Genomic DNA, 20,091 nt, shown 5'->3' with positions numbered 1-20,091 from the left:
AGTATACAGAATGGTGTCGTCTGTGTAGAGGTGGATCAGAGAATCACCAGATGCGAGAGCAACATCATTGATGTATACAGAGAAGAGAGTCGGCCTGAGAATTGAACCCTGTGGCACCCCCATAGAGACGGCAAGAGGTCCGGACAACAGAACCTCCGATTTGACACACTGAACTCTGTCTGAGAAGTAGTTGGTGAACCAGGCGAGGCAATCATTTGAGAAACCAAGGCCGTTGAGTCTGCCAATAAGAATGTGGTGAATGACAGAGTCGAAGGCCTTGACCAGGTCGATGAATACTGCTGCACAGTAATGTCTCTTATCGATGGCGGTTATGATATCGTTTAGGACCTTGAGCGTGGCTGAGGTGCACCCATGACCAGCTCGAAAACCAGATTGCATAGCGGAGAAGGTACGGTGGGATTCGAAATGGTAGCCAGGTGGAAAGCATGGCCAGCCGTAGAAAAATGCATTCTCAATTATAGTGGATTTATCGGTGGTGACAGTGTTTCCTAGCCTCAGTGCAGTGGGCAGCTGGGAGGAGGTGCTCTTATTCTCCATGGACTTTACAGTGTCGCAGAACTTTTTTGAGTTTGTGCTACAGGATGCAAATTTCTGCTTGAAAAAGCTAGCCTTAGCTTTCCTAACTGCCTGTGTATATTTGTTCCTGACTTCCCTGAAAAGTTGCATATCACGGGGGCTATTTGATGCTAATGCAGAACGCCATAGGATGTTTTTGTGCTGGTCAAGGGCAGTCAGGTCAGGAGAGAACCAAGGGCTATATCTGTTCCTGGTTCTAAATTTCTTGAAAGGGGCATGCTTATTTAAGATGGTGAGGAAGGCACTTTTAAAGAATGACCAGGCATCTTCTACTGACGGGATGAGGTCAATATCCTTCCAGGATACCCGGGCCAGGTCGATTAGTAAGGCCTGCTCGCTGAAGTGTTTTAGGGAGCGTTTGATAGTGATGAGGGGTGGTCGTTTCACCGCAGACCCGTTATGGATGCAGGCAATGAGGCAGTGATCGCTGAGATCTTGGTTGAAAACAGCAGAGGTGTATTTGGAGGGTAAGTTGGTTAGGATGATATCTATGAGGTTGCCCGTGTTTACGGATTTGGGGTTGTACCTGGTGGGTTCATTGATAATATGTGAGAGATTGAGGGCATCAAGCTTAGATTGTAGGATGATCGGGGTGTTAAGCACGTCCCAGTTTAGGTCACCTAGCAGCACTAGCTCTGAAGATAGATGGGGGGCAATCAGTTCACATATGGTGTCCAGGGCACAGCTGGGGGCAGAGGGTGGTCTATAGCAAGCGGCAACGGTGAGAGACTTGTTTCTGGAAAGGTGGATTTTTAAAAGTAGAAGCTCAAATTTTTGGGGTACAGACCTGGATAGTATGACAGAACTCTGCAGGCTCTCTGCAGTAGGTTGCAACACCGCCCCCTTTGGCAGTTCTATCCTGTCGGAAAATGTTATAGTTAGGGATGGAAATGTATGGGTTTTTGGTGGTCTTCCTGAGCCTGGATTCAGACACGGCTAGGACATCCGGGTTAGTAGAGTGTGCTAGGGCAGTGAATAAAACAAAGTTAGGGAGGAGGCTTCTAATGTTAACATGCATGAAACCAATGTTTTTACGGTTACAGAAGTCAGCAAATGATAGCGCCTGGGGAATGGGAGTGGAGCTAGGCACTGCAGGGCATGGATTAACCTCTACATCACCAGAGGAACAGAGGTGGAGTAGGATAAGGGTACAGCTAAAGGCTAAAATAACTGGTCGTCTAGTACGTTCAGAACAGAGAGTAAAAAGAGCAGATTTCTGGGCACGGTAGAATAGATTCAAGGCATAATGTACAGACAAAGGTATGGTAGGATGTGGATACAGTGAGGGTAAACCTGTGCATAGAGTGATGATGAAAGAGATATTGTCCCTAGAAATATCATTTAAACCAGGTGATGTCACTGCATGTGTGGTAGGTGGAACTAAAGTGTTAAATAAGGCGTATTGAGCAGAGCCTCTACAGTGAAATAAGGCAATAAATACTAACCAAAACAGCAAAGGACAAGGCATATTGACGTTAGCGAGAGGCATGCGTAGCCGAGTGATCATAGGAGTCCAGTGAGTGGCTTCAGGTAGCTTGCGGGCCGGGGCTAGCAAGCTAACAGAAGGGCCTTGGAGGGACATTGCGACGGAAGAAAGTCTGTTGTGGCCCCCTCGTGCTATTACATCGGCAGACGGATCAGCAGGGCTCCGTGTGGTAAACCAGGCAAATTGGCAGAATAGGTACAGTGGCCATCAATGCCTTCCTCTTGCAGGAACTGCTGACACACTCCAGCCACATGAGGTCTAGCATTGTCTTGCATTAGGAGGAACCCAGGGCCAACCGCACCAGCATATGGTCTCACAAGGGGTCTGAGGATCTCATCTCGGTACCTAATGGCAGTCAGGCTACCTCTGGCGAGCACATGGAGGGCTGTGCGGCCCCCCAAAGAAATGCCACCCCACACCATGACTGACCCACCGCCAAACCGGTCATACTGGAGGATGTTGCAGGCAGCAGAACGTTCTCCACGGCGTCTCCAGACTCTGTCACGTCTGTCACGTGCTCAGTGTGAACCTGCTTTCATCTGTGAAGAGCACAGGGCACCAGTGGCGAATTTGCCAATCTTGGTGTTCTCTGGCAAATGCCAAAAGTCCTGCACGGTGTTGGGCTGTAAGCACAACCCCCACCTATGGACGTCGGGCCCTCATACCACCCTCATGGAGTCTGTTTCTGACCGTTTGAGCAGACACATGCACATTTGTGGCCTGCTGGAGGTCATTTTGCAGGGCTCTGGCAGTGCTTCTCCTGCTCCTCCTTGCACAAAGGCGGAGGTAGCGGTCCTGCTGCTGGGTTGTTGCCCTCCTACGGCCTCCTCCACGTCTCCTGATGTACTGGCCTGTCTCCTGGTAGCGCCTCCATGCTCTGGACACTACGCTGACAGACACAGCAAACCTTCTTGCCACAGCTCGCATTGATGTGCCATCCTGGATGAGCTGCACTACCTGAGCCACTTGTGTGGGTTGTAGACTCCGTCTCATGCTACCACTAGAGTGAAAGCACCGCCAGCATTCAAAAGTGACCAAAACATCAGCCAGGAAGCATAGGAACTGAGAAGTGGTCTGTGGTCCCCACCTGCAGAACCACTCCTTTATTGGGGGTGTCTTGCTAATTGCCTATAATTTCCACCTGTTGTCTATTTCATTTGCACAACAGCAGGTGAAATTTATTGTCAATCAGTGTTGCTTCCTAAGTGGACAGTTTGATTTCAAAGAAGTGTGATTGACTTGGAGTTACATTGTGTTGTTTAAGTGTTCCCTTTATTTTTTTGAGCAGTGTATATACAGTTGAAGTCGGAAGTTTACGTACACTTAGGTTGGAGTCATTAAAACTCATTTTTCAACCACTCCACAAATTTCTTGTTAACAAACTATAGTTTTGTCAAGTCGGTTAGGACATCTACTTTGTGCTTGACACAAGTAATTTTTCCAACAATTGTTAACAGACAAACTCAGTGCCTCTTTGCTTGACATCATGGGAAAATCAAAAGAAATCAGCCAAGCCAAGAAATCAGCCAAGCCATAAAATAAATTGTAGACCTCCACAAGTCTGGTTTATCCTTGGGAGCAATTTCCAAATGCCTGAAGGTACCACGTTCATATGTACAAACAATAGCACGCAAGTATAAACAACATGGGCCCACGGAGCCGTCATACCGCTCAGGAAGGAGACGCGTTCTGTCTCCTAGAGATGAATGTACTTTGGTGCGAAAAGTGCAAATCAATCCCAGAACAACAGCAAAGGACCTTGTGAAGATGCTGGAGGAAACAGGCATAAAAGTATCTATATCCACAGTAAAACGAGTCCTATATCGACATAACCTGAAAGGCCGCTCAGCAAGGAAGAAGTCACTGCTCCAAAACCACCATAAAAAAGCCAGACTACGGTTTGCAACTGCACATGGGGACAAGGATCGTACTTTTTGGAGAAATGTCCTCTGGTCTGATGAAACAAAAATAGAACTGTTTGGCCATAATGACCATCGTTATGTTTGGAGGAAAAAGGGGGAGGCTTGCAAGCCGAAGAACACCATTCCAACCGTGAAGCACGGGGGTGGCAGCATCATGTTGTGGGGGTGCTTTGCTGCAGGAGGGACTGGTGCACTTCACAATAGATGGCATCATAAGGGAGGAAAATTCTGTGGATATATTGAAGCAACATCTCAACACATCAGTCAGGAAGTTAAAGCTTGGTTGCAAATAGGGCTTCGAAACGGACAATAATTCATGATTAAATGTCAGGAATTGTGAAAAACTGAGTTTAAATGCATTTAGCTAAGGTGTATGTAAACGTTCGACTTCAACTGTATGTATGTATATTTCAGGGGCAGTTGCGCCATGAACAAATGCCTGGGGGTTAGACATGAGTCATATTCATTAGGCACCAATTGGAGAGAAAAAACTGCCTGAAACCGGGAGGGACTACCTGAACTTGCCCAATAAGAAATGCTAGTTTTCATTTTTTATGCAAAACGTTTTGCTACTATGTTCTCTAATGAATACGACCCTGTTAGTTGTGAGACCTGTGATATAGACCTGTTGCTCTTGTAGACTCCATGCTCAAGGTTAAAACATACAGAACCCATCCGAGGCAACCAGGGGTAAGAAAACAGACGGTCTGACTGAAAAAAAGACCATAAAACAACCACTGTGAAACCAGATAAGCCCATCTACAAAAGCCAGTCAGGTCTGTTGGCCGGAGTTTCTCTGTTCCCTTTGTGGGGTTGGAGGTAAGAGGTGCAGGAAACAATTTTCCACCTCGCCCCACACACATGTACATACACCGATATACATTCCCAGCCCAGACAGTAAAATCCCAGTTCAACACCATTTCCTCTCTTGAAAGTCAAGTGCTTCTGAGCGCCTTTTAACTAGGCCCCATATTGCCACGCTGGGTAGTGATCTGGCCTCTATAAAACTACTGAGAGGGCTGGCCAGCTCTCCTCCCTGGCTCATCAACACACAGTCTGGGACTGACAGCTGACTATCAACCTCCTACACACAGACACACACACTACCATAAACACACACAAACACTAATACAGCACGCGCACAGAATAATATTCTAAGCATTAGATCCCATTTTCAGGCTCGAAGGCCTTGCTTTCTTTCACCTCTTGATTCTCAACAAACAGCAGTGAGGATGACTGTGACACTTGGTGCCTGACTGGGCAGAAAATGTAATAACACAAAAAGTCTCCTCTCCTCCAGTCAGAATGAATATCACCACATTAGTCTCCTCCAGTCAGAATGAATATCACCACATCAGTCTCCTCCAGTCAGAATGAATATGACCACATTTGTCTCCTCTCCTCCAGTCAGAATGAATATCACCATATTAGTCTCCTCTCCTTCAGTCAGAATGAATATCACCACATTCGTCTCCTCTAGTCAGAATGAATATCACCACATTAGTCTCCTCTCCTCCAGTCAGAATGAATATCACCACATTAGTCTCCTCTCCTCCAGTCAGAATGAATATCACCACATTAGTCTCCTCCAGTCAGAATGAAAATCACCACATTAGTCTCCTCTCCTCCAGTCAGAATGAATATCACCACATTAGTCTCCTCTCCTCCAGTCAGAATGAATATAACCACACTAGTCTCCTCTCCTCCAGTCAGAATGAATATAACCACATTAGTCTCCTCTCCTCTAGTCAGAATGAATATCACCACATTAGTCTCCTCTTCTCCAGTCAGAATGAATATAACCACATTAGTCTCATCTAGTCAGAATGAATATCACCACATTAGTCTCCTCTCCTCCAGTCAGAATGAATATCACCACATTAGTCTCCTCTCCTCCAGTCAGAATGAATATCACCACATTAGTCTCCTCTAGTCAGAATGAATATAACCACATTAGTCTCCTCTCCTCCAGTCAGAATGAATATCACCACATTAGTCACCTCTCCTCCAGTCAGAATGAATATAACCACATTAGTCTCCTCTTCTCCAGTCAGAATGAATATAACCACATTAGTCTCCTCTCCTCCAGTCAGAATGAATATCACCACATTAGTCACCTCCAGTCAGAATGAATATCACCACATTAGTCTCCTCTCCTCCAGTCAGAATGAATATCACCACATTAGTCTCTCCTCCAGTCAGAATGAATATAACCACATTAGTCTCCTCTCCTCCAGTCAGAATGAATATAACCAGTCTCCTCTCCTCCAGTCAGAATGAATATCACCACATTAGTCTCCTCTCCTCCAGTCAGAATGAATATCACCACATTAGTCTCCTCTCCTCCAGTCAGAATGAATATAACCAGTCTCCTCTCCTCCAGTCAGAATGAATATCACCACATTAGTCTCCTCTCCTCCAGTCAGAATGAATATAACCACAGCATCCTCTCCTCCAGTCAGAATGAATATAACCACATTAGTCACCTCCAGTCAGAATGAATATCACCACATTAGTCTCCTCTCCTCCAGTCAGAATGAATATCACCACATTAGTCTCCTCTTCTCCAGTCAGAATGAATATCACCACATTAGTCTCCTCTCCTCCAGTCAGAATGAATATAACCACATTAGTCTCCTCTTCTCCAGTCAGAATGAATATCACCACATTAGTCTCCTCTCCTCCAGTCAGAATGAATATCACCACATTAGTGTCCTCTCCTCCAGTCAGAATGAATATAACCAGTCTCCTCTCCTCCAGTCAGACTGAATATCACCACATTAGTCTCCTCTCCTCCAGTCAGAATGAATATCACCACATTAGTCTCCTCTCCTCCAGTCAGAATGAATATCACCACATTAGTCTCCTCTTCTCCAGTCAGAATGAATATCACCACATTAGTCTCCTCTCCTCCAGTCAGAATGAATATCACCACATTAGTCTCCTCTTCTCCAGTCAGAATGAATATCACCACATTAGTCTCCTCTCCTCCAGTCAGAATGAATATAACCACATTAGTCTCCTCTTCTCCAGTCAGAATGAATATCACCACATTAGTCTCCTCTCCTCCAGTCAGAATGAATATAACCAGTCTCCTCTCCTCCAGTCAGACTGAATATCACCACATTAGTCTCCTCTCCTCCAGTCAGAATGAATATCACCACATTAGTCTCTCCTCCAGTCAGAATGAATATCACCACATTAGTCTCTCCTCCAGTCAGAATGAATATAACCACATTAGTCACCTCCAGTCAGAATGAATATAACCACATTAGTCACCTCCAGTCAGAATGAATATCACCACATTAGTCTCCTCTCCTCCAGTCAGAATGAATATCACCACATTAGTCTCCTCTCCTCCAGTCAGAATGAATATCACCACATTAGTCTCCTCCAGTCAGAATGAAAATCACCACATTAGTCTCCTCTCCTCCAGTCAGAATGAATATCACCACATTAGTCTCCTCTCCTCCAGTCAGAATGAATATAACCACACTAGTCTCCTCTCCTCCAGTCAGAATGAATATAACCACATTAGTCTCCTCTCCTCTAGTCAGAATGAATATCACCACATTAGTCTCCTCTTCTCCAGTCAGAATGAATATAACCACATTAGTCTCATCTAGTCAGAATGAATATCACCACATTAGTCTCCTCTCCTCCAGTCAGAATGAATATCACCACATTAGTCTCCTCTCCTCCAGTCAGAATGAATATCACCACATTAGTCTCCTCTAGTCAGAATGAATATAACCACATTAGTCTCCTCTCCTCCAGTCAGAATGAATATCACCACATTAGTCACCTCTCCTCCAGTCAGAATGAATATAACCACATTAGTCTCCTCTTCTCCAGTCAGAATGAATATAACCACATTAGTCTCCTCTCCTCCAGTCAGAATGAATATCACCACATTAGTCACCTCCAGTCAGAATGAATATCACCACATTAGTCTCCTCTCCTCCAGTCAGAATGAATATCACCACATTAGTCTCTCCTCCAGTCAGAATGAATATAACCACATTAGTCTCCTCTCCTCCAGTCAGAATGAATATAACCAGTCTCCTCTCCTCCAGTCAGAATGAATATCACCACATTAGTCTCCTCTCCTCCAGTCAGAATGAATATCACCACATTAGTCTCCTCTCCTCCAGTCAGAATGAATATAACCAGTCTCCTCTCCTCCAGTCAGAATGAATATCACCACATTAGTCTCCTCTCCTCCAGTCAGAATGAATATAACCACAGCATCCTCTCCTCCAGTCAGAATGAATATAACCACATTAGTCACCTCCAGTCAGAATGAATATCACCACATTAGTCTCCTCTCCTCCAGTCAGAATGAATATCACCACATTAGTCTCCTCTTCTCCAGTCAGAATGAATATCACCACATTAGTCTCCTCTCCTCCAGTCAGAATGAATATAACCACATTAGTCTCCTCTTCTCCAGTCAGAATGAATATCACCACATTAGTCTCCTCTCCTCCAGTCAGAATGAATATCACCACATTAGTGTCCTCTCCTCCAGTCAGAATGAATATAACCAGTCTCCTCTCCTCCAGTCAGACTGAATATCACCACATTAGTCTCCTCTCCTCCAGTCAGAATGAATATCACCACATTAGTCTCCTCTCCTCCAGTCAGAATGAATATCACCACATTAGTCTCCTCTTCTCCAGTCAGAATGAATATCACCACATTAGTCTCCTCTCCTCCAGTCAGAATGAATATCACCACATTAGTCTCCTCTTCTCCAGTCAGAATGAATATCACCACATTAGTCTCCTCTCCTCCAGTCAGAATGAATATAACCACATTAGTCTCCTCTTCTCCAGTCAGAATGAATATCACCACATTAGTCTCCTCTCCTCCAGTCAGAATGAATATAACCAGTCTCCTCTCCTCCAGTCAGACTGAATATCACCACATTAGTCTCCTCTCCTCCAGTCAGAATGAATATCACCACATTAGTCTCTCCTCCAGTCAGAATGAATATCACCACATTAGTCTCTCCTCCAGTCAGAATGAATATAACCACATTAGTCACCTCCAGTCAGAATGAATATAACCACATTAGTCACCTCCAGTCAGAATGAATATCACCACATTAGTCTCCTCTCCTCCAGTCAGAATGAATATCACCACATTAGTCACCTCCAGTCAGAATGAATATCACCACATTAGTCACCTCCAGTCAGAATGAATATAACCACATTAGTCATCTCCAGTCAGAATGAATATAACCACATTAGTCTCCTCTCCTCCAGTCAGAATGAATATCACCACATTAGTCTCCTCTCCTCCAGTCAGAATGAATATCACCACATTAGTCTCTCCTCCAGTCAGAATGAATATAACCACATTAGTCTCTCCTCCAGTCAGAATGAATATAACTACATTAGTTTCCTCTCCTCCAGTCAGAATGAATATAACCACATTAGTCTCTCCTCCAGTCAGAATGAATAACCACATTAGTCTCCTCTCCTCCAGTCAGAATGAATAACCACATTAGGATGGCTGATGAGCATTGTTGGTGGTGCCCATTGAACCACTCTCTCTTTCTCCCACGTTTCCTTTCTCTATTCCTCCCTCTCACCCTCTCTGTCCCCTTCTGTCCCTCTCCCTTTTTGGCCAGCTCACTGAAGTTGATCTAATTGAGTACAGCATTTCTCCACGGGGACATAAAAAGCCATGGCGATTAGAGTCAAGTCATGCTCAGTTTTATATTTAACAGTGTGAGTAAAGGCGGGTGGGGGACTTCAAAGCGTCCTTTCAGAATGGGATTTTCAGCTTAAATCCACATAAGGAAAAAGTGTCACCACTGGTCAGGTTTTTTTCTCTCTTAAAGGGGCATTCGGAATCATCCCTTTAGGAACAACACAAACGCAACACAAAGCGCAGCCTAGAACACAATTTTCATGCATAAGGAGATTAATCTCTTTACCAGAGTGACAACAGTGTGGCACTATGTTAAATTTGCTTTGAATGGGACTTAACTTGTGGTTCACAGTTTTGGGTTAATGTTATGATCTTGAACTCTTTTACTCCTTAGAATTTAGATTCACAAATTCTCACGCTATTGTCCCGTTGACATGGAATAGGAGATTGACCAGGCCTACCTCCATCACTATGGATAAAGCCTAGAAGGCCAGCATCCCGGAGTCGCCTCTTCACTGTTGATGTTGAGACTGGTGTTTTGCGGGTACTATTTCATGAAGATGCCAATTGAGGACTTGAGAGGCATCTGTTTCTAAAACTAGACACTCTAATGTACTTGTCCTCTTGCTCAGTTGTGCACCGGAGCCTCCCACTCCTCTTTCTATTCTGGTTAGAGCCAGTTTGTGCTGTTCTGGCTTGGATTTTGCTCTGACATGCACTGTCAACTGTGGGACTGAATATAGACAGGTGTGTGCCTTTGTCTAATTAATAGAATTTACCACAGGTGGACTCCAATAAAGTTGTAGAAATATTACAAGGATGATCAATGGAAACAGGATGCACATGAGCTCAATTTCAAGTCATAGCAAAGGGTCTGAATTCTTAAGTAAATAAGGTATCATTTTTATTTTTTTTATAAATGTGCAACAATTTCTAAAAACCTGGTATTGCTTTGTCATTTTGGCGTTTTGTGTGTGGATTGATGATGTTTTAAAAATGTAATTCAATTTAGAATAAGGCTGTAAAGTCATTTTTGGGGAAAAAGTCAAGGGGTCTGAATACTTTCCGAATGCACTGTACATGTACAGTAGGTAGGGGTAAAGTGACTATGAATAGATAATAAACAGCGAGTAGCAGCAGCGTAAAAAGGGGGTCAAGCAAATAGTCTGGGTAGCCATTTACGTAACTGTTTAGCAGTCTTATGACTTGCGGGTAGAAGCGGTTAAGGAGCCTTTTGGACCAAGACTTGGTGCTCCGGTACCGCTTGCCTGGCCCCAGTGATGTACTGGACCGTACACGCTACCCTTTGTTGCGCCTTGCGGTCGGATGCCGAGCAGTTGCCATACCAAGCGGTGATGAAACCAGTCAGGATGCTCTCAATGGTGTAGACATATAATTCTTTGAGGATCTGAAGACTCATGCCAAATCTTTTCAGTCTCCTGAGAGGGAATAGGCATTGTCGTGAACGCTTCACAACTGTCTTGATGTGTTTGAACCATGATACTTTGTTAATGATAGGACTTAGTGCCTGCAAAAAACTTGAAGTTCTCAACCAGCTCCACTACAGTCCTGTCGATGTGAATGGGGGCATGCTAGTGTCTCCTTTTCCCGTAATCCAGGATCAGCTACTTTGTCTTGCAACACTGCCAGGTCTCTGACCTCCTCCCTATAGGCTGTCTCATCCTTGTCGGTTATCTGGCCTACCACAATTGCGTCGTCGGCAAACTTACTGACGGTGTTGGAATCGTGCGTGGCCATGCAGTCGTGGTTGAAGGAGTACAGGAGTTGAGGGGCCCCATGTTGAGGATCAGCATAGCAGATGTGTTATTGCCTACTCTTACCACCTGGAGGTGGCCCATCAGGAAGTCCAGGATCCAGTTGCAGAGGGAGGTGTTTAGTCCCAGGGTCCTTAGCTTAGTGATGAGCATTGAGGGCACTATGGTGTTGAACTCTGAGCTGTAGTCAACAACAGAATTCTTACGTAGGTGTTCCTTTTGTCCAGGTGGGTTAGCGAAGTGTGAAGTGCAATAGAGATTGCGTCATCTGTGGAACTGTTGGGGCGGTATGCAAATTGTAGTGGGTCTAGGGTTTCTGGGATTATGGTGTTGATGTGAGTCATGACCAGCCTTTCAAAGCACTTCATGGCTATAGACGTGAGTGGTAGGGGCGGTAGTCATTTAGGAAGGTTACCTTAGTGTTCTTGGGAACAGGGACTATGGTGGTCAGCTTGAAACGTGTAGGTATTACAGACTCGGTCAGGGACAAGTTAAAAATGTCAGTGAAGACAGTTGCCAGTTGGTCAGCGCATGGTCTGAGTACACGTCCTGGTAATCCATTTAGCCCTGTGGTCTTGTGACTGTTGACCTGTTTAAAAGGTCTTACTCACATAGGCTATGGAGAGCGTGATCACACAGTTGTTTGGAACAGCTGGTGCTCTCGTGCATGGTTCAGTATTGCTTGCCTTGAAGCGAGCATGGAAGGCATTTAGCTCGTCTGGTAGGTATGTGTCACTGAGCAGCTCGTGGCTGGGTTTCTCTTTGTAATCCGTAATAGTTTGGCAAGCCCTGCCACATCTGACAAGCGTCAGAGTAGTAGCAGGATTGTAGTAGGATCTTAGTCCTGTATTGACGCTTTGCCTGTTTGATGGCTCATCGGAGGGCATAGCAGGGTTTCTTATAAGCCTCCGGATTAGTGTCCCGCTCCTTGAAAGTGTCAGCTTTAGCCTTTAGCTCAGTGCGGATGTTGCCTGTAATCCATGGCCTCTGGTTGGGATATGTACTTATGGTCACAGTGGGGACGACGTTGTCGACGCACTTATTGATGAAGCCGGTGACTGATATTGTATACTCCTCAATGCCTTCGGCTGAATCCCGGAACATATTCCAGTCTGTGCTCTTAAAACAATCCTGTATCTTAGCATCCGCGTCATCTGACCAATTCCATATTGAGCGAGTACTTCCTATGCTTGAGTTTTTACTTGTAATCAGGAATCAGGAGGATAGAATTATGGTCAGATTTGCCAAATGGAGGACGAGGGAGAGTTTTGTACGCGCCTCTGTGTGTGGAGTGAAGGTGGTCTAGAGTTTTCCCCCCCTCTGGTTGCACATGTGACATGCTGGTAGAAATTAGGGAAAATGGATTTAAGCATTCCTGCATTAAAATCCCCGGCCACTAGGAGCCCCACTTCTGGGTGAACATTCTCTTGTTTGCTTATGGCCTTATACAGCTCGTTGAGTGCGGTCTTAGTGCCAGCATCGGTTTGTGGTGGTAAATAGACTACTGTGGAAAATATAGATGGACACTGTCTTGATAAAGAGTGTTGTCTACAGCTTATCATAAGGTACTCTACCTCAGTATTGATTGAGGCAGTCAACAGGTATTGCTTTCTGGAATGGTTGATGGTTATTAGATGGTTGTCTATGGTTAGGTGGGTGTTCTAGTGCCCACCTCTTTCTCCTGTCTTGCAACTGGGGTCTGCTCATCAGTCACAGTGCTATTCTTCAGGCTGGATTTGAGGAATATCTACAGTATGGAAATAAAAGAGTGGGTAAGAAAGAGAGGTGGGGAGTGAGTAAAAGGTAACACTTATCTGCCCTCAACACACATGGGAACCCTCCCTTACACTTACCGGAGACAAGGGGATAGGGTTCTCTCTCAAATACCTGGGGTTCTCAATCTGCAAGAGAAGAAGAAAAGAAACAGAAAACAAGCCCTTTACTTATTTTGCATCTCCTCCTTTTTCTCAAGACAAGGCTCCACCACAAACACACGTACGTACACACACACACACACACACACACACACACACACACACACACACACACACACACACACACACACACACACACACACACACACACACACACACACACACACACACACACACACACACACACACCCACACACACGTTCTCCCCGACCTCCGCCCTCGGTTTGTCTTAAACAATACAGGACTTCAAACTTCAAAGGCCAGCACTTAACACACAGTTAGTTTCTTCCCTCAGCTCTGACTGTTTACAGAAAGGGAATACCTCGGGCCACTTCAAGGCATTGTGTGTGTTCAGCTCAGCTAGGCCCATTTCCGCTTGGCTCCTCTTTCTGCCAGTCAGCCCTTTTGTCAACCCCGTTACTCCGTAAGCTATCCATGACGCGTCTATCGACCCAGGGAGACAGATGTGTATACATACTCCCTCACCAAACACGCCCGCTCTGTCCCCTTTGATTACACAGGGAAGAAAAAACACAATGAGCCTCAAGACTGAAGAGACGGCTAACAGGAACGACAACTCTGACGTCGGCCCACCTTAGAGTGTGTTAAGACACAAGTGGACTGACTGACACGGCTATGGAGTAAAACCATCAATGGTTCAACTCTGTTAGGGGATTAAGCCGGGACGAGAAACTGTACTGTAGTGAGTCGACGGAGTTGGCGGTTTCATCCAATTTCATTCTCCTTCTTCTCCTTTCCTCTTGTTGTGAGTGACCTCCTTATTTCTCTATGAACTTCCCAGGCAGCTTCACACAGTGTGGAAGACAGCTGCAAGGGAGCAGGCGGGATCACAGCCTTCTGAAACAGAGATCATCTGACTTTGTAGATGACAAGAAATGACAGAAAGAGAGAGGAAAGAGTTCTACAGCTAAGCCTCAAAGGGCCAGGGAGGGGCGAAGGACGGGAGTATAGTGTGTGTGTGAGTGTGTGTGTGAGTGAGTGTGTGTGTGCGTGTGTGTTTTCTCTATGGTGTGAAGGTTCAAGTTGGTGAGCTCATTCAGTAATCCTAAATGAATGGGGGACTGAGGCCTGCTTGCAAACTGGTCTGAACTAAATGACATGTCAGTAAGACAGTGGACATCCAGTATACTCCAGAACGACCAATCATTCAATACTAAACAGACAGTGGCTGGACAAACCTCTGCCCTCTGAGCATAGAGCTGATGCAGAGAAACACTTTTGTTTAATCTCTGACACCCAGTTCAGCAAATCAGGCTTATAAATAAAATATATTATAAAGCCTTAACAACATTTTTGATTGAATATTGAAAGACGGCCCACACTTACCTCCCTCTCTGTGGAGCTGAGCGGCCCACATCCAACTCTGACCATGGGAGGCCCACATGCCAAGGCTTGCAGGGCAGGGCCAGGCCAGACATTGGTGGTGAAACATAAACTGGTGCTAGACTAAACTAAAGTGTGTGTTTGCTTGTGATGTCTGCCCAGCACTGGTACTGTATCCTGTCTGTGGCATTCGCCCTGACAAGGACAGATGGATGAGGCGGCCGCAGACAGAGGAGAGAAGAGAGGAGAGAGGAGAAGAAAGGAGAGCCACTCCACATCAAGGACCTACCGCTCAAGCCAAACAAACACACGTTGTGATGCATCACTTCCTAACGTTGACCCAACGTTGGGCAACAGGTCTGTGAGGCAGACAGGGACAATCGACCAAAGACAGGACTATGAGGAGAAAGACTGCGGTTTATCTGTTCTCTCCTAAAGGTGAGAGGGAGAGACCTGGCTAGGTGGCTCTGGGGTACAGACATTTCAAAGAGGATACCAGAAAAATTGAGACAAAGCATGACCAGGCAAGACAGAACTACATTGAGGCAGCAGAGAATGCAGCAGACAGCTGGTAGTTTCAGCCACTGCAACCAAACATCCCGCTCTTAACTCTGTCTATGTTCCACAGTGCAGAGAGCACAGCCACACAGCTTAACTCTGTCCATGTTCCACAGTGCAGAGAGCACAGCCACACAGCTTAACTCTGTCTATGTTCCACAGTGCAGAGAGCACAGCCACACAGCTTAACTCTGTCCATGTTCCACAGTGCAGAGAGCACAGCCACACAGCTTAACTCTGTCCATGTTCCACAGTGCAGAGCACAGCCACACAGCTTAACTCTGTCCATGTTCCACAGTGCAGAGAGCACAGCCACACAGCTTAACTCTGTCCATGTTCCACAGTGCAGAGAGCACAGCCACACAGCGTAACTCTGTCCATGTTCCACAGTGCAGAGAGCACAGCCACACAGCTTAACTCTGTCCATGTTCCACAGTGCAGAGCACAGCCACACAGCTTAACTCTGTCCATGTTCCACAGTACAGAGAGCACAGGCACACAGCTTAACTCTGTCCATGTTCCACAGTGGAGAGAGCACAGCCACACAGCTTAACTCTGTCCATGTTCCACAGTGCAGAGAGCACAGGCACACAGCTTTACTCTGTCTATGTTCCACAGTGCAGAGAGCACAGCCACACAGCTTAACTCTGTCCATGTTCCACAGTGCAGAGAGCACAGCCACACAGCTTAACTCTGTCTATGTTCCACAGTGCAGAGAGCACAGCCACACAGCTTAACTCTGTCCATGTTCCACAGTGCAGAGAGCACAGGCACACAGCTTAACTCTGTCTATGTTCCACAGTGCAGAGAGCACAGCCACACAGCTTAACTCTGTCTATGTTCCACAGTGCAGAGAGCACAGCCACACAGCTTAACGCTGTCTATGTTCCACAGTGCAGAGAGCACAGCCACACAGCTTAACGCTGTCTATGTTCCACAGTGCAGAGAGCACAGCCACACAGCTTAACTCTGTCCATGTTCCACAGTGCAGAGAGCACAGCCACACAGCTTAACTCTGTCCATGTTCCACAGTGCAGAGAGCACAGCCACACAGCTTAACTCTGTCTATGTTCCACAGTGCAGAGAGCACAGCCACACAGCTTAACTCTGTCCATGTTCCACAGTGCAGAGAGCACAGGCACACAGCTTAACTCTGTCTATGTTCCACAGTGCAGAGAGCACAGCCACACAGCTTAACTCTGTCTATGTTCCACAGTGCAGAGAGCACAGCCACACAGCTTAACGCTGTCTATGTTCCACAGTGCAGAGAGCACAGCCACACAGCTTAACGCTGTCTATGTTCCACAGTGCAGAGAGCACAGCCACACAGCTTAACTCTGTCCATGTTCCACAGTGCAGAGAGCACAGCCACACAGCTTAACTCTGTCCATGTTCCACAGTGCAGAGCACAGCCACACAGCTTAACTCTGTCCATGTTCCACAGTGCAGAGAGCACAGCCACACAGCTTAACTCTGTCCATGTTCCACAGTGCAGAGAGCACAGCCACACAGCTTAACTCTGTCCATGTTCCACAGTGCAGAGAGCACAGCCACACAGCTTAACTCTGTCCATGTTCCACAGTGCAGAGCACAGCCACACAGCTTAACTCTGTCCATGTTCCACAGTACAGAGAGCACAGGCACACAGCTTAACTCTGTCCATGTTCCACAGTGGAGAGAGCACAGCCACACAGCTTAACTCTGTCCATGTTCCACAGTGCAGAGAGCACAGGCACACAGCTTTACTCTGTCTATGTTCCACAGTGCAGAGAGCACAGCCACACAGCTTAACTCTGTCCATGTTCCACAGTGCAGAGAGCACAGCCACACAGCTTAACTCTGTCTATGTTCCACAGTGCAGAGAGCACAGCCACACAGCTTAACTCTGTCCATGTTCCACAGTGCAGAGAGCACAGGCACACAGCTTAACTCTGTCTATGTTCCACAGTGCAGAGAGCACAGCCACACAGCTTAACTCTGTCTATGTTCCACAGTGCAGAGAGCACAGCCACACAGCTTAACGCTGTCTATGTTCCACAGTGCAGAGAGCACAGCCACACAGCTTAACTCTGTCTATGTTCCACAGTGCAGAGAGCACAGCCACACAGCTTAACTCTGTCCATGTTCCACAGTGCAGAGAGCACAGCCACACAGCTTAACTCTGTCCATGTTCCACAGTGCAGAGCACAGCCACACAGCTTAACTCTGTCCATGTTCCACAGTGCAGAGAGCACAGCCACATAGCTTAACTCTGTCCATGTTCCACAGTGCAGAGAGCACAGCCACACAGCTTAACTCTGTCCATGTTCCACAGTGCAGAGAGCACAGCCACACAGCTTAACTCTGTCCATGTTCCACAGTGCAGAGAGCACAGCCACACAGCTTAACTCTGTCCATGTTCCACAGTGCAGAGAGCACAGCCACACAGCTTAACTCTGTCCATGTTCCACAGTGCAGAGAGCACAGCCACACAGCTTAACTCTGTCCATGTTCCACAGTGCAGAGAGCACAGCCACACAGCTTAACTCTGTCTATGTTCCACAGTGCAGAGAGCACAGCCACACAGCTTAACTCTGTCCATGTTCCACAGTGCAGAGAGCACAGGCACACAGCTTAACTCTGTCTATGTTCCACAGTGCAGAGAGCACAGCCACACAGCTTAACTCTGTCTATGTTCCACAGTGCAGAGAGCACAGCCACACAGCTTAACGCTGTCTATGTTCCACAGTGCAGAGAGCACAGCCACACAGCTTAACTCTGTCTATGTTCCACAGTGCAGAGAGCACAGCCACACAGCTTAACTCTGTCCATGTTCCACAGTGCAGAGAGCACAGCCACACAGCTTAACTCTGTCCATGTTCCACAGTGCAGAGCACAGCCACACAGCTTAACTCTGTCCATGTTCCACAGTGCAGAGAGCACAGCCACATAGCTTAACTCTGTCCATGTTCCACAGTGCAGAGAGCACAGCCACACAGCTTAACTCTGTCCATGTTCCACAGTGCAGAGCACAGCCACACAGCTTAACTCTGTCCATGTTCCACAGTGCAGAGAGCACAGGCACACAGCTTAACTCTGTCCATGTTCCACAGTGCAGAGAGCACAGCCACACAGCTTAACTCTGTCCATGTTCCACAGTGCAGAGAGCACAGGCACACAGCTTTACTCTGTCTATGTTCCACAGTGCAGAGAGCACAGCCACACAGCTTAACTCTCTCTATGTTCCACAGTGCAGAGAGCACAGCCACACAGCTTAACTCTATGTTCCACAGTGCAGAGAGCACAGCCACACAGCTTAACTCTGTCCATGTTCCACAGTGCAGAGAGCACAGCCACACAGCTTAACTCTGTCCATGTTCCACAGTGCAGAGAGCACAGCCACACAGCTTAACTCTGTCCATGTTCCACAGTGCAGAGAGCACAGCCACACAGCTTAACTCTGTCTATGTTCCACAGTGCAGAGAGCACAACCACCTGTAGATCTATTATAGATGATGCTGGTGGTAGTGGAGGCTAGGGGAGCGTTGCCAAGCACACTGCCTCTTATCATTATCACTACCACAACACAGAGCAGGGCTTCACGTCCCCGTCTGATACAGGAAGAGAGAGAGGAGAGAGAATCATCAACTTTATCAAAAAAGAGAGACCCATACAGGTGGAGAGGGAGAGAGAGGGAGAGAGAGGGAGAGAGAAAGAATAAATAAGAGAATAAAGACAACATCAGTGTACTGCTTATCTCTCCCAGGTCCAGTGACTCTCCAGACACAGGAGATAAGACAGGAACACATCTAAAGACTGTCTCCTTCTCCTCCTTCCTCCTCCTCCTCCTCCTCCTCATCATCTCACTGCTCTCTGACTGTATCCCTGTGGTCTGACAGACACTGCAGCTGTGTAGGTGCTAGTCAGTAGTTGTGTGTCAGTGTGACAGGCAACGTGTAGTCTACTGGGCATGGGGTACTCTCTCATCCAATGGTGGTATATTTCATAAAACCAGCATGGAACTGGCTGTGCCTGCAATATGCTTCTCAGGCGTCTAGGGCTCCCCCTCTGCTTCAAACAAGCAGGAATTGTAATCCAAATCCTGGTGTGAGAGGCCTATATACTGTACTTACGATGTTTACAGACATGGAATAACTTCGGGATGATTTTTAGCAGGACAGAATGTTTTGGAACATTCAGACAGTACATAACCTAAAGTATGTGGACACCTGCTCATCGAACATCTCATTCCAAAATCATGGGCATTAATATGGAGTTGGTCCCCCCTATGCTGCTATAACAGCCTCCACTCTTCTGGGAAGGTTTTCCACTAAATGCTGGAACATTGCTGTGGGAACTTGCATCCATTCAGCCACAAGAGCATTAGTGAGGTAGGGCACTGATGTTGGGTGATTAATCCTGGCTCGCAGTCAGCGTTCCATTTCATCCCAAAGGTGTTTGATGGTTCTGAGGTCAGGGCTCTGTGCAGGCCAGTCAAGTTCTTCCCCACCGATCTCGACAAACCATTTCTGTATGAACCTCGCTTAGTGCACTAGGCATTGTCATGCTAAAACAGGAAAGGGCCTTCCCCAAATGGTTGCCACAAAGTTGGAAGCACAGAATCGTCTAGAATGTCATTGTATGCTGTAGCATTAAGATTTCCCTTCACTGGAACTAAGGGGCCTAGCCCAAACCATGAAAAACAGCCCCAGCCATTCTTCCTCCTCCACCAAACTTTACAGTTGGCACTATGCAGTCGGGCAGGTGGCGTTCTCCTGGTATTCGCCAAACCCACATTCGTCCGGACTGCTTGATGGTGAAGCGTGATTCATCAC

General features: G+C 46.6%; 1 pseudogene; it reads right to left on the bottom strand.

Moving 5' to 3' along the window:
• LOC106601769 (centrosomal protein of 112 kDa-like) overlaps positions 1-20,091 on the bottom strand; it is a 302,159-nt pseudogene that overhangs the window by 258,542 nt on the left and 23,526 nt on the right.

Source organism: Salmo salar, chromosome ssa03, assembly GCF_905237065.1.
Source record: "Salmo salar chromosome ssa03, Ssal_v3.1, whole genome shotgun sequence".
Lineage (NCBI taxonomy): Eukaryota > Metazoa > Chordata > Actinopteri > Salmoniformes > Salmonidae > Salmo > Salmo salar.
Note: the sequence above shows the minus strand (reverse complement) of the source record. Positions and strands in the feature narration are given on the sequence as shown.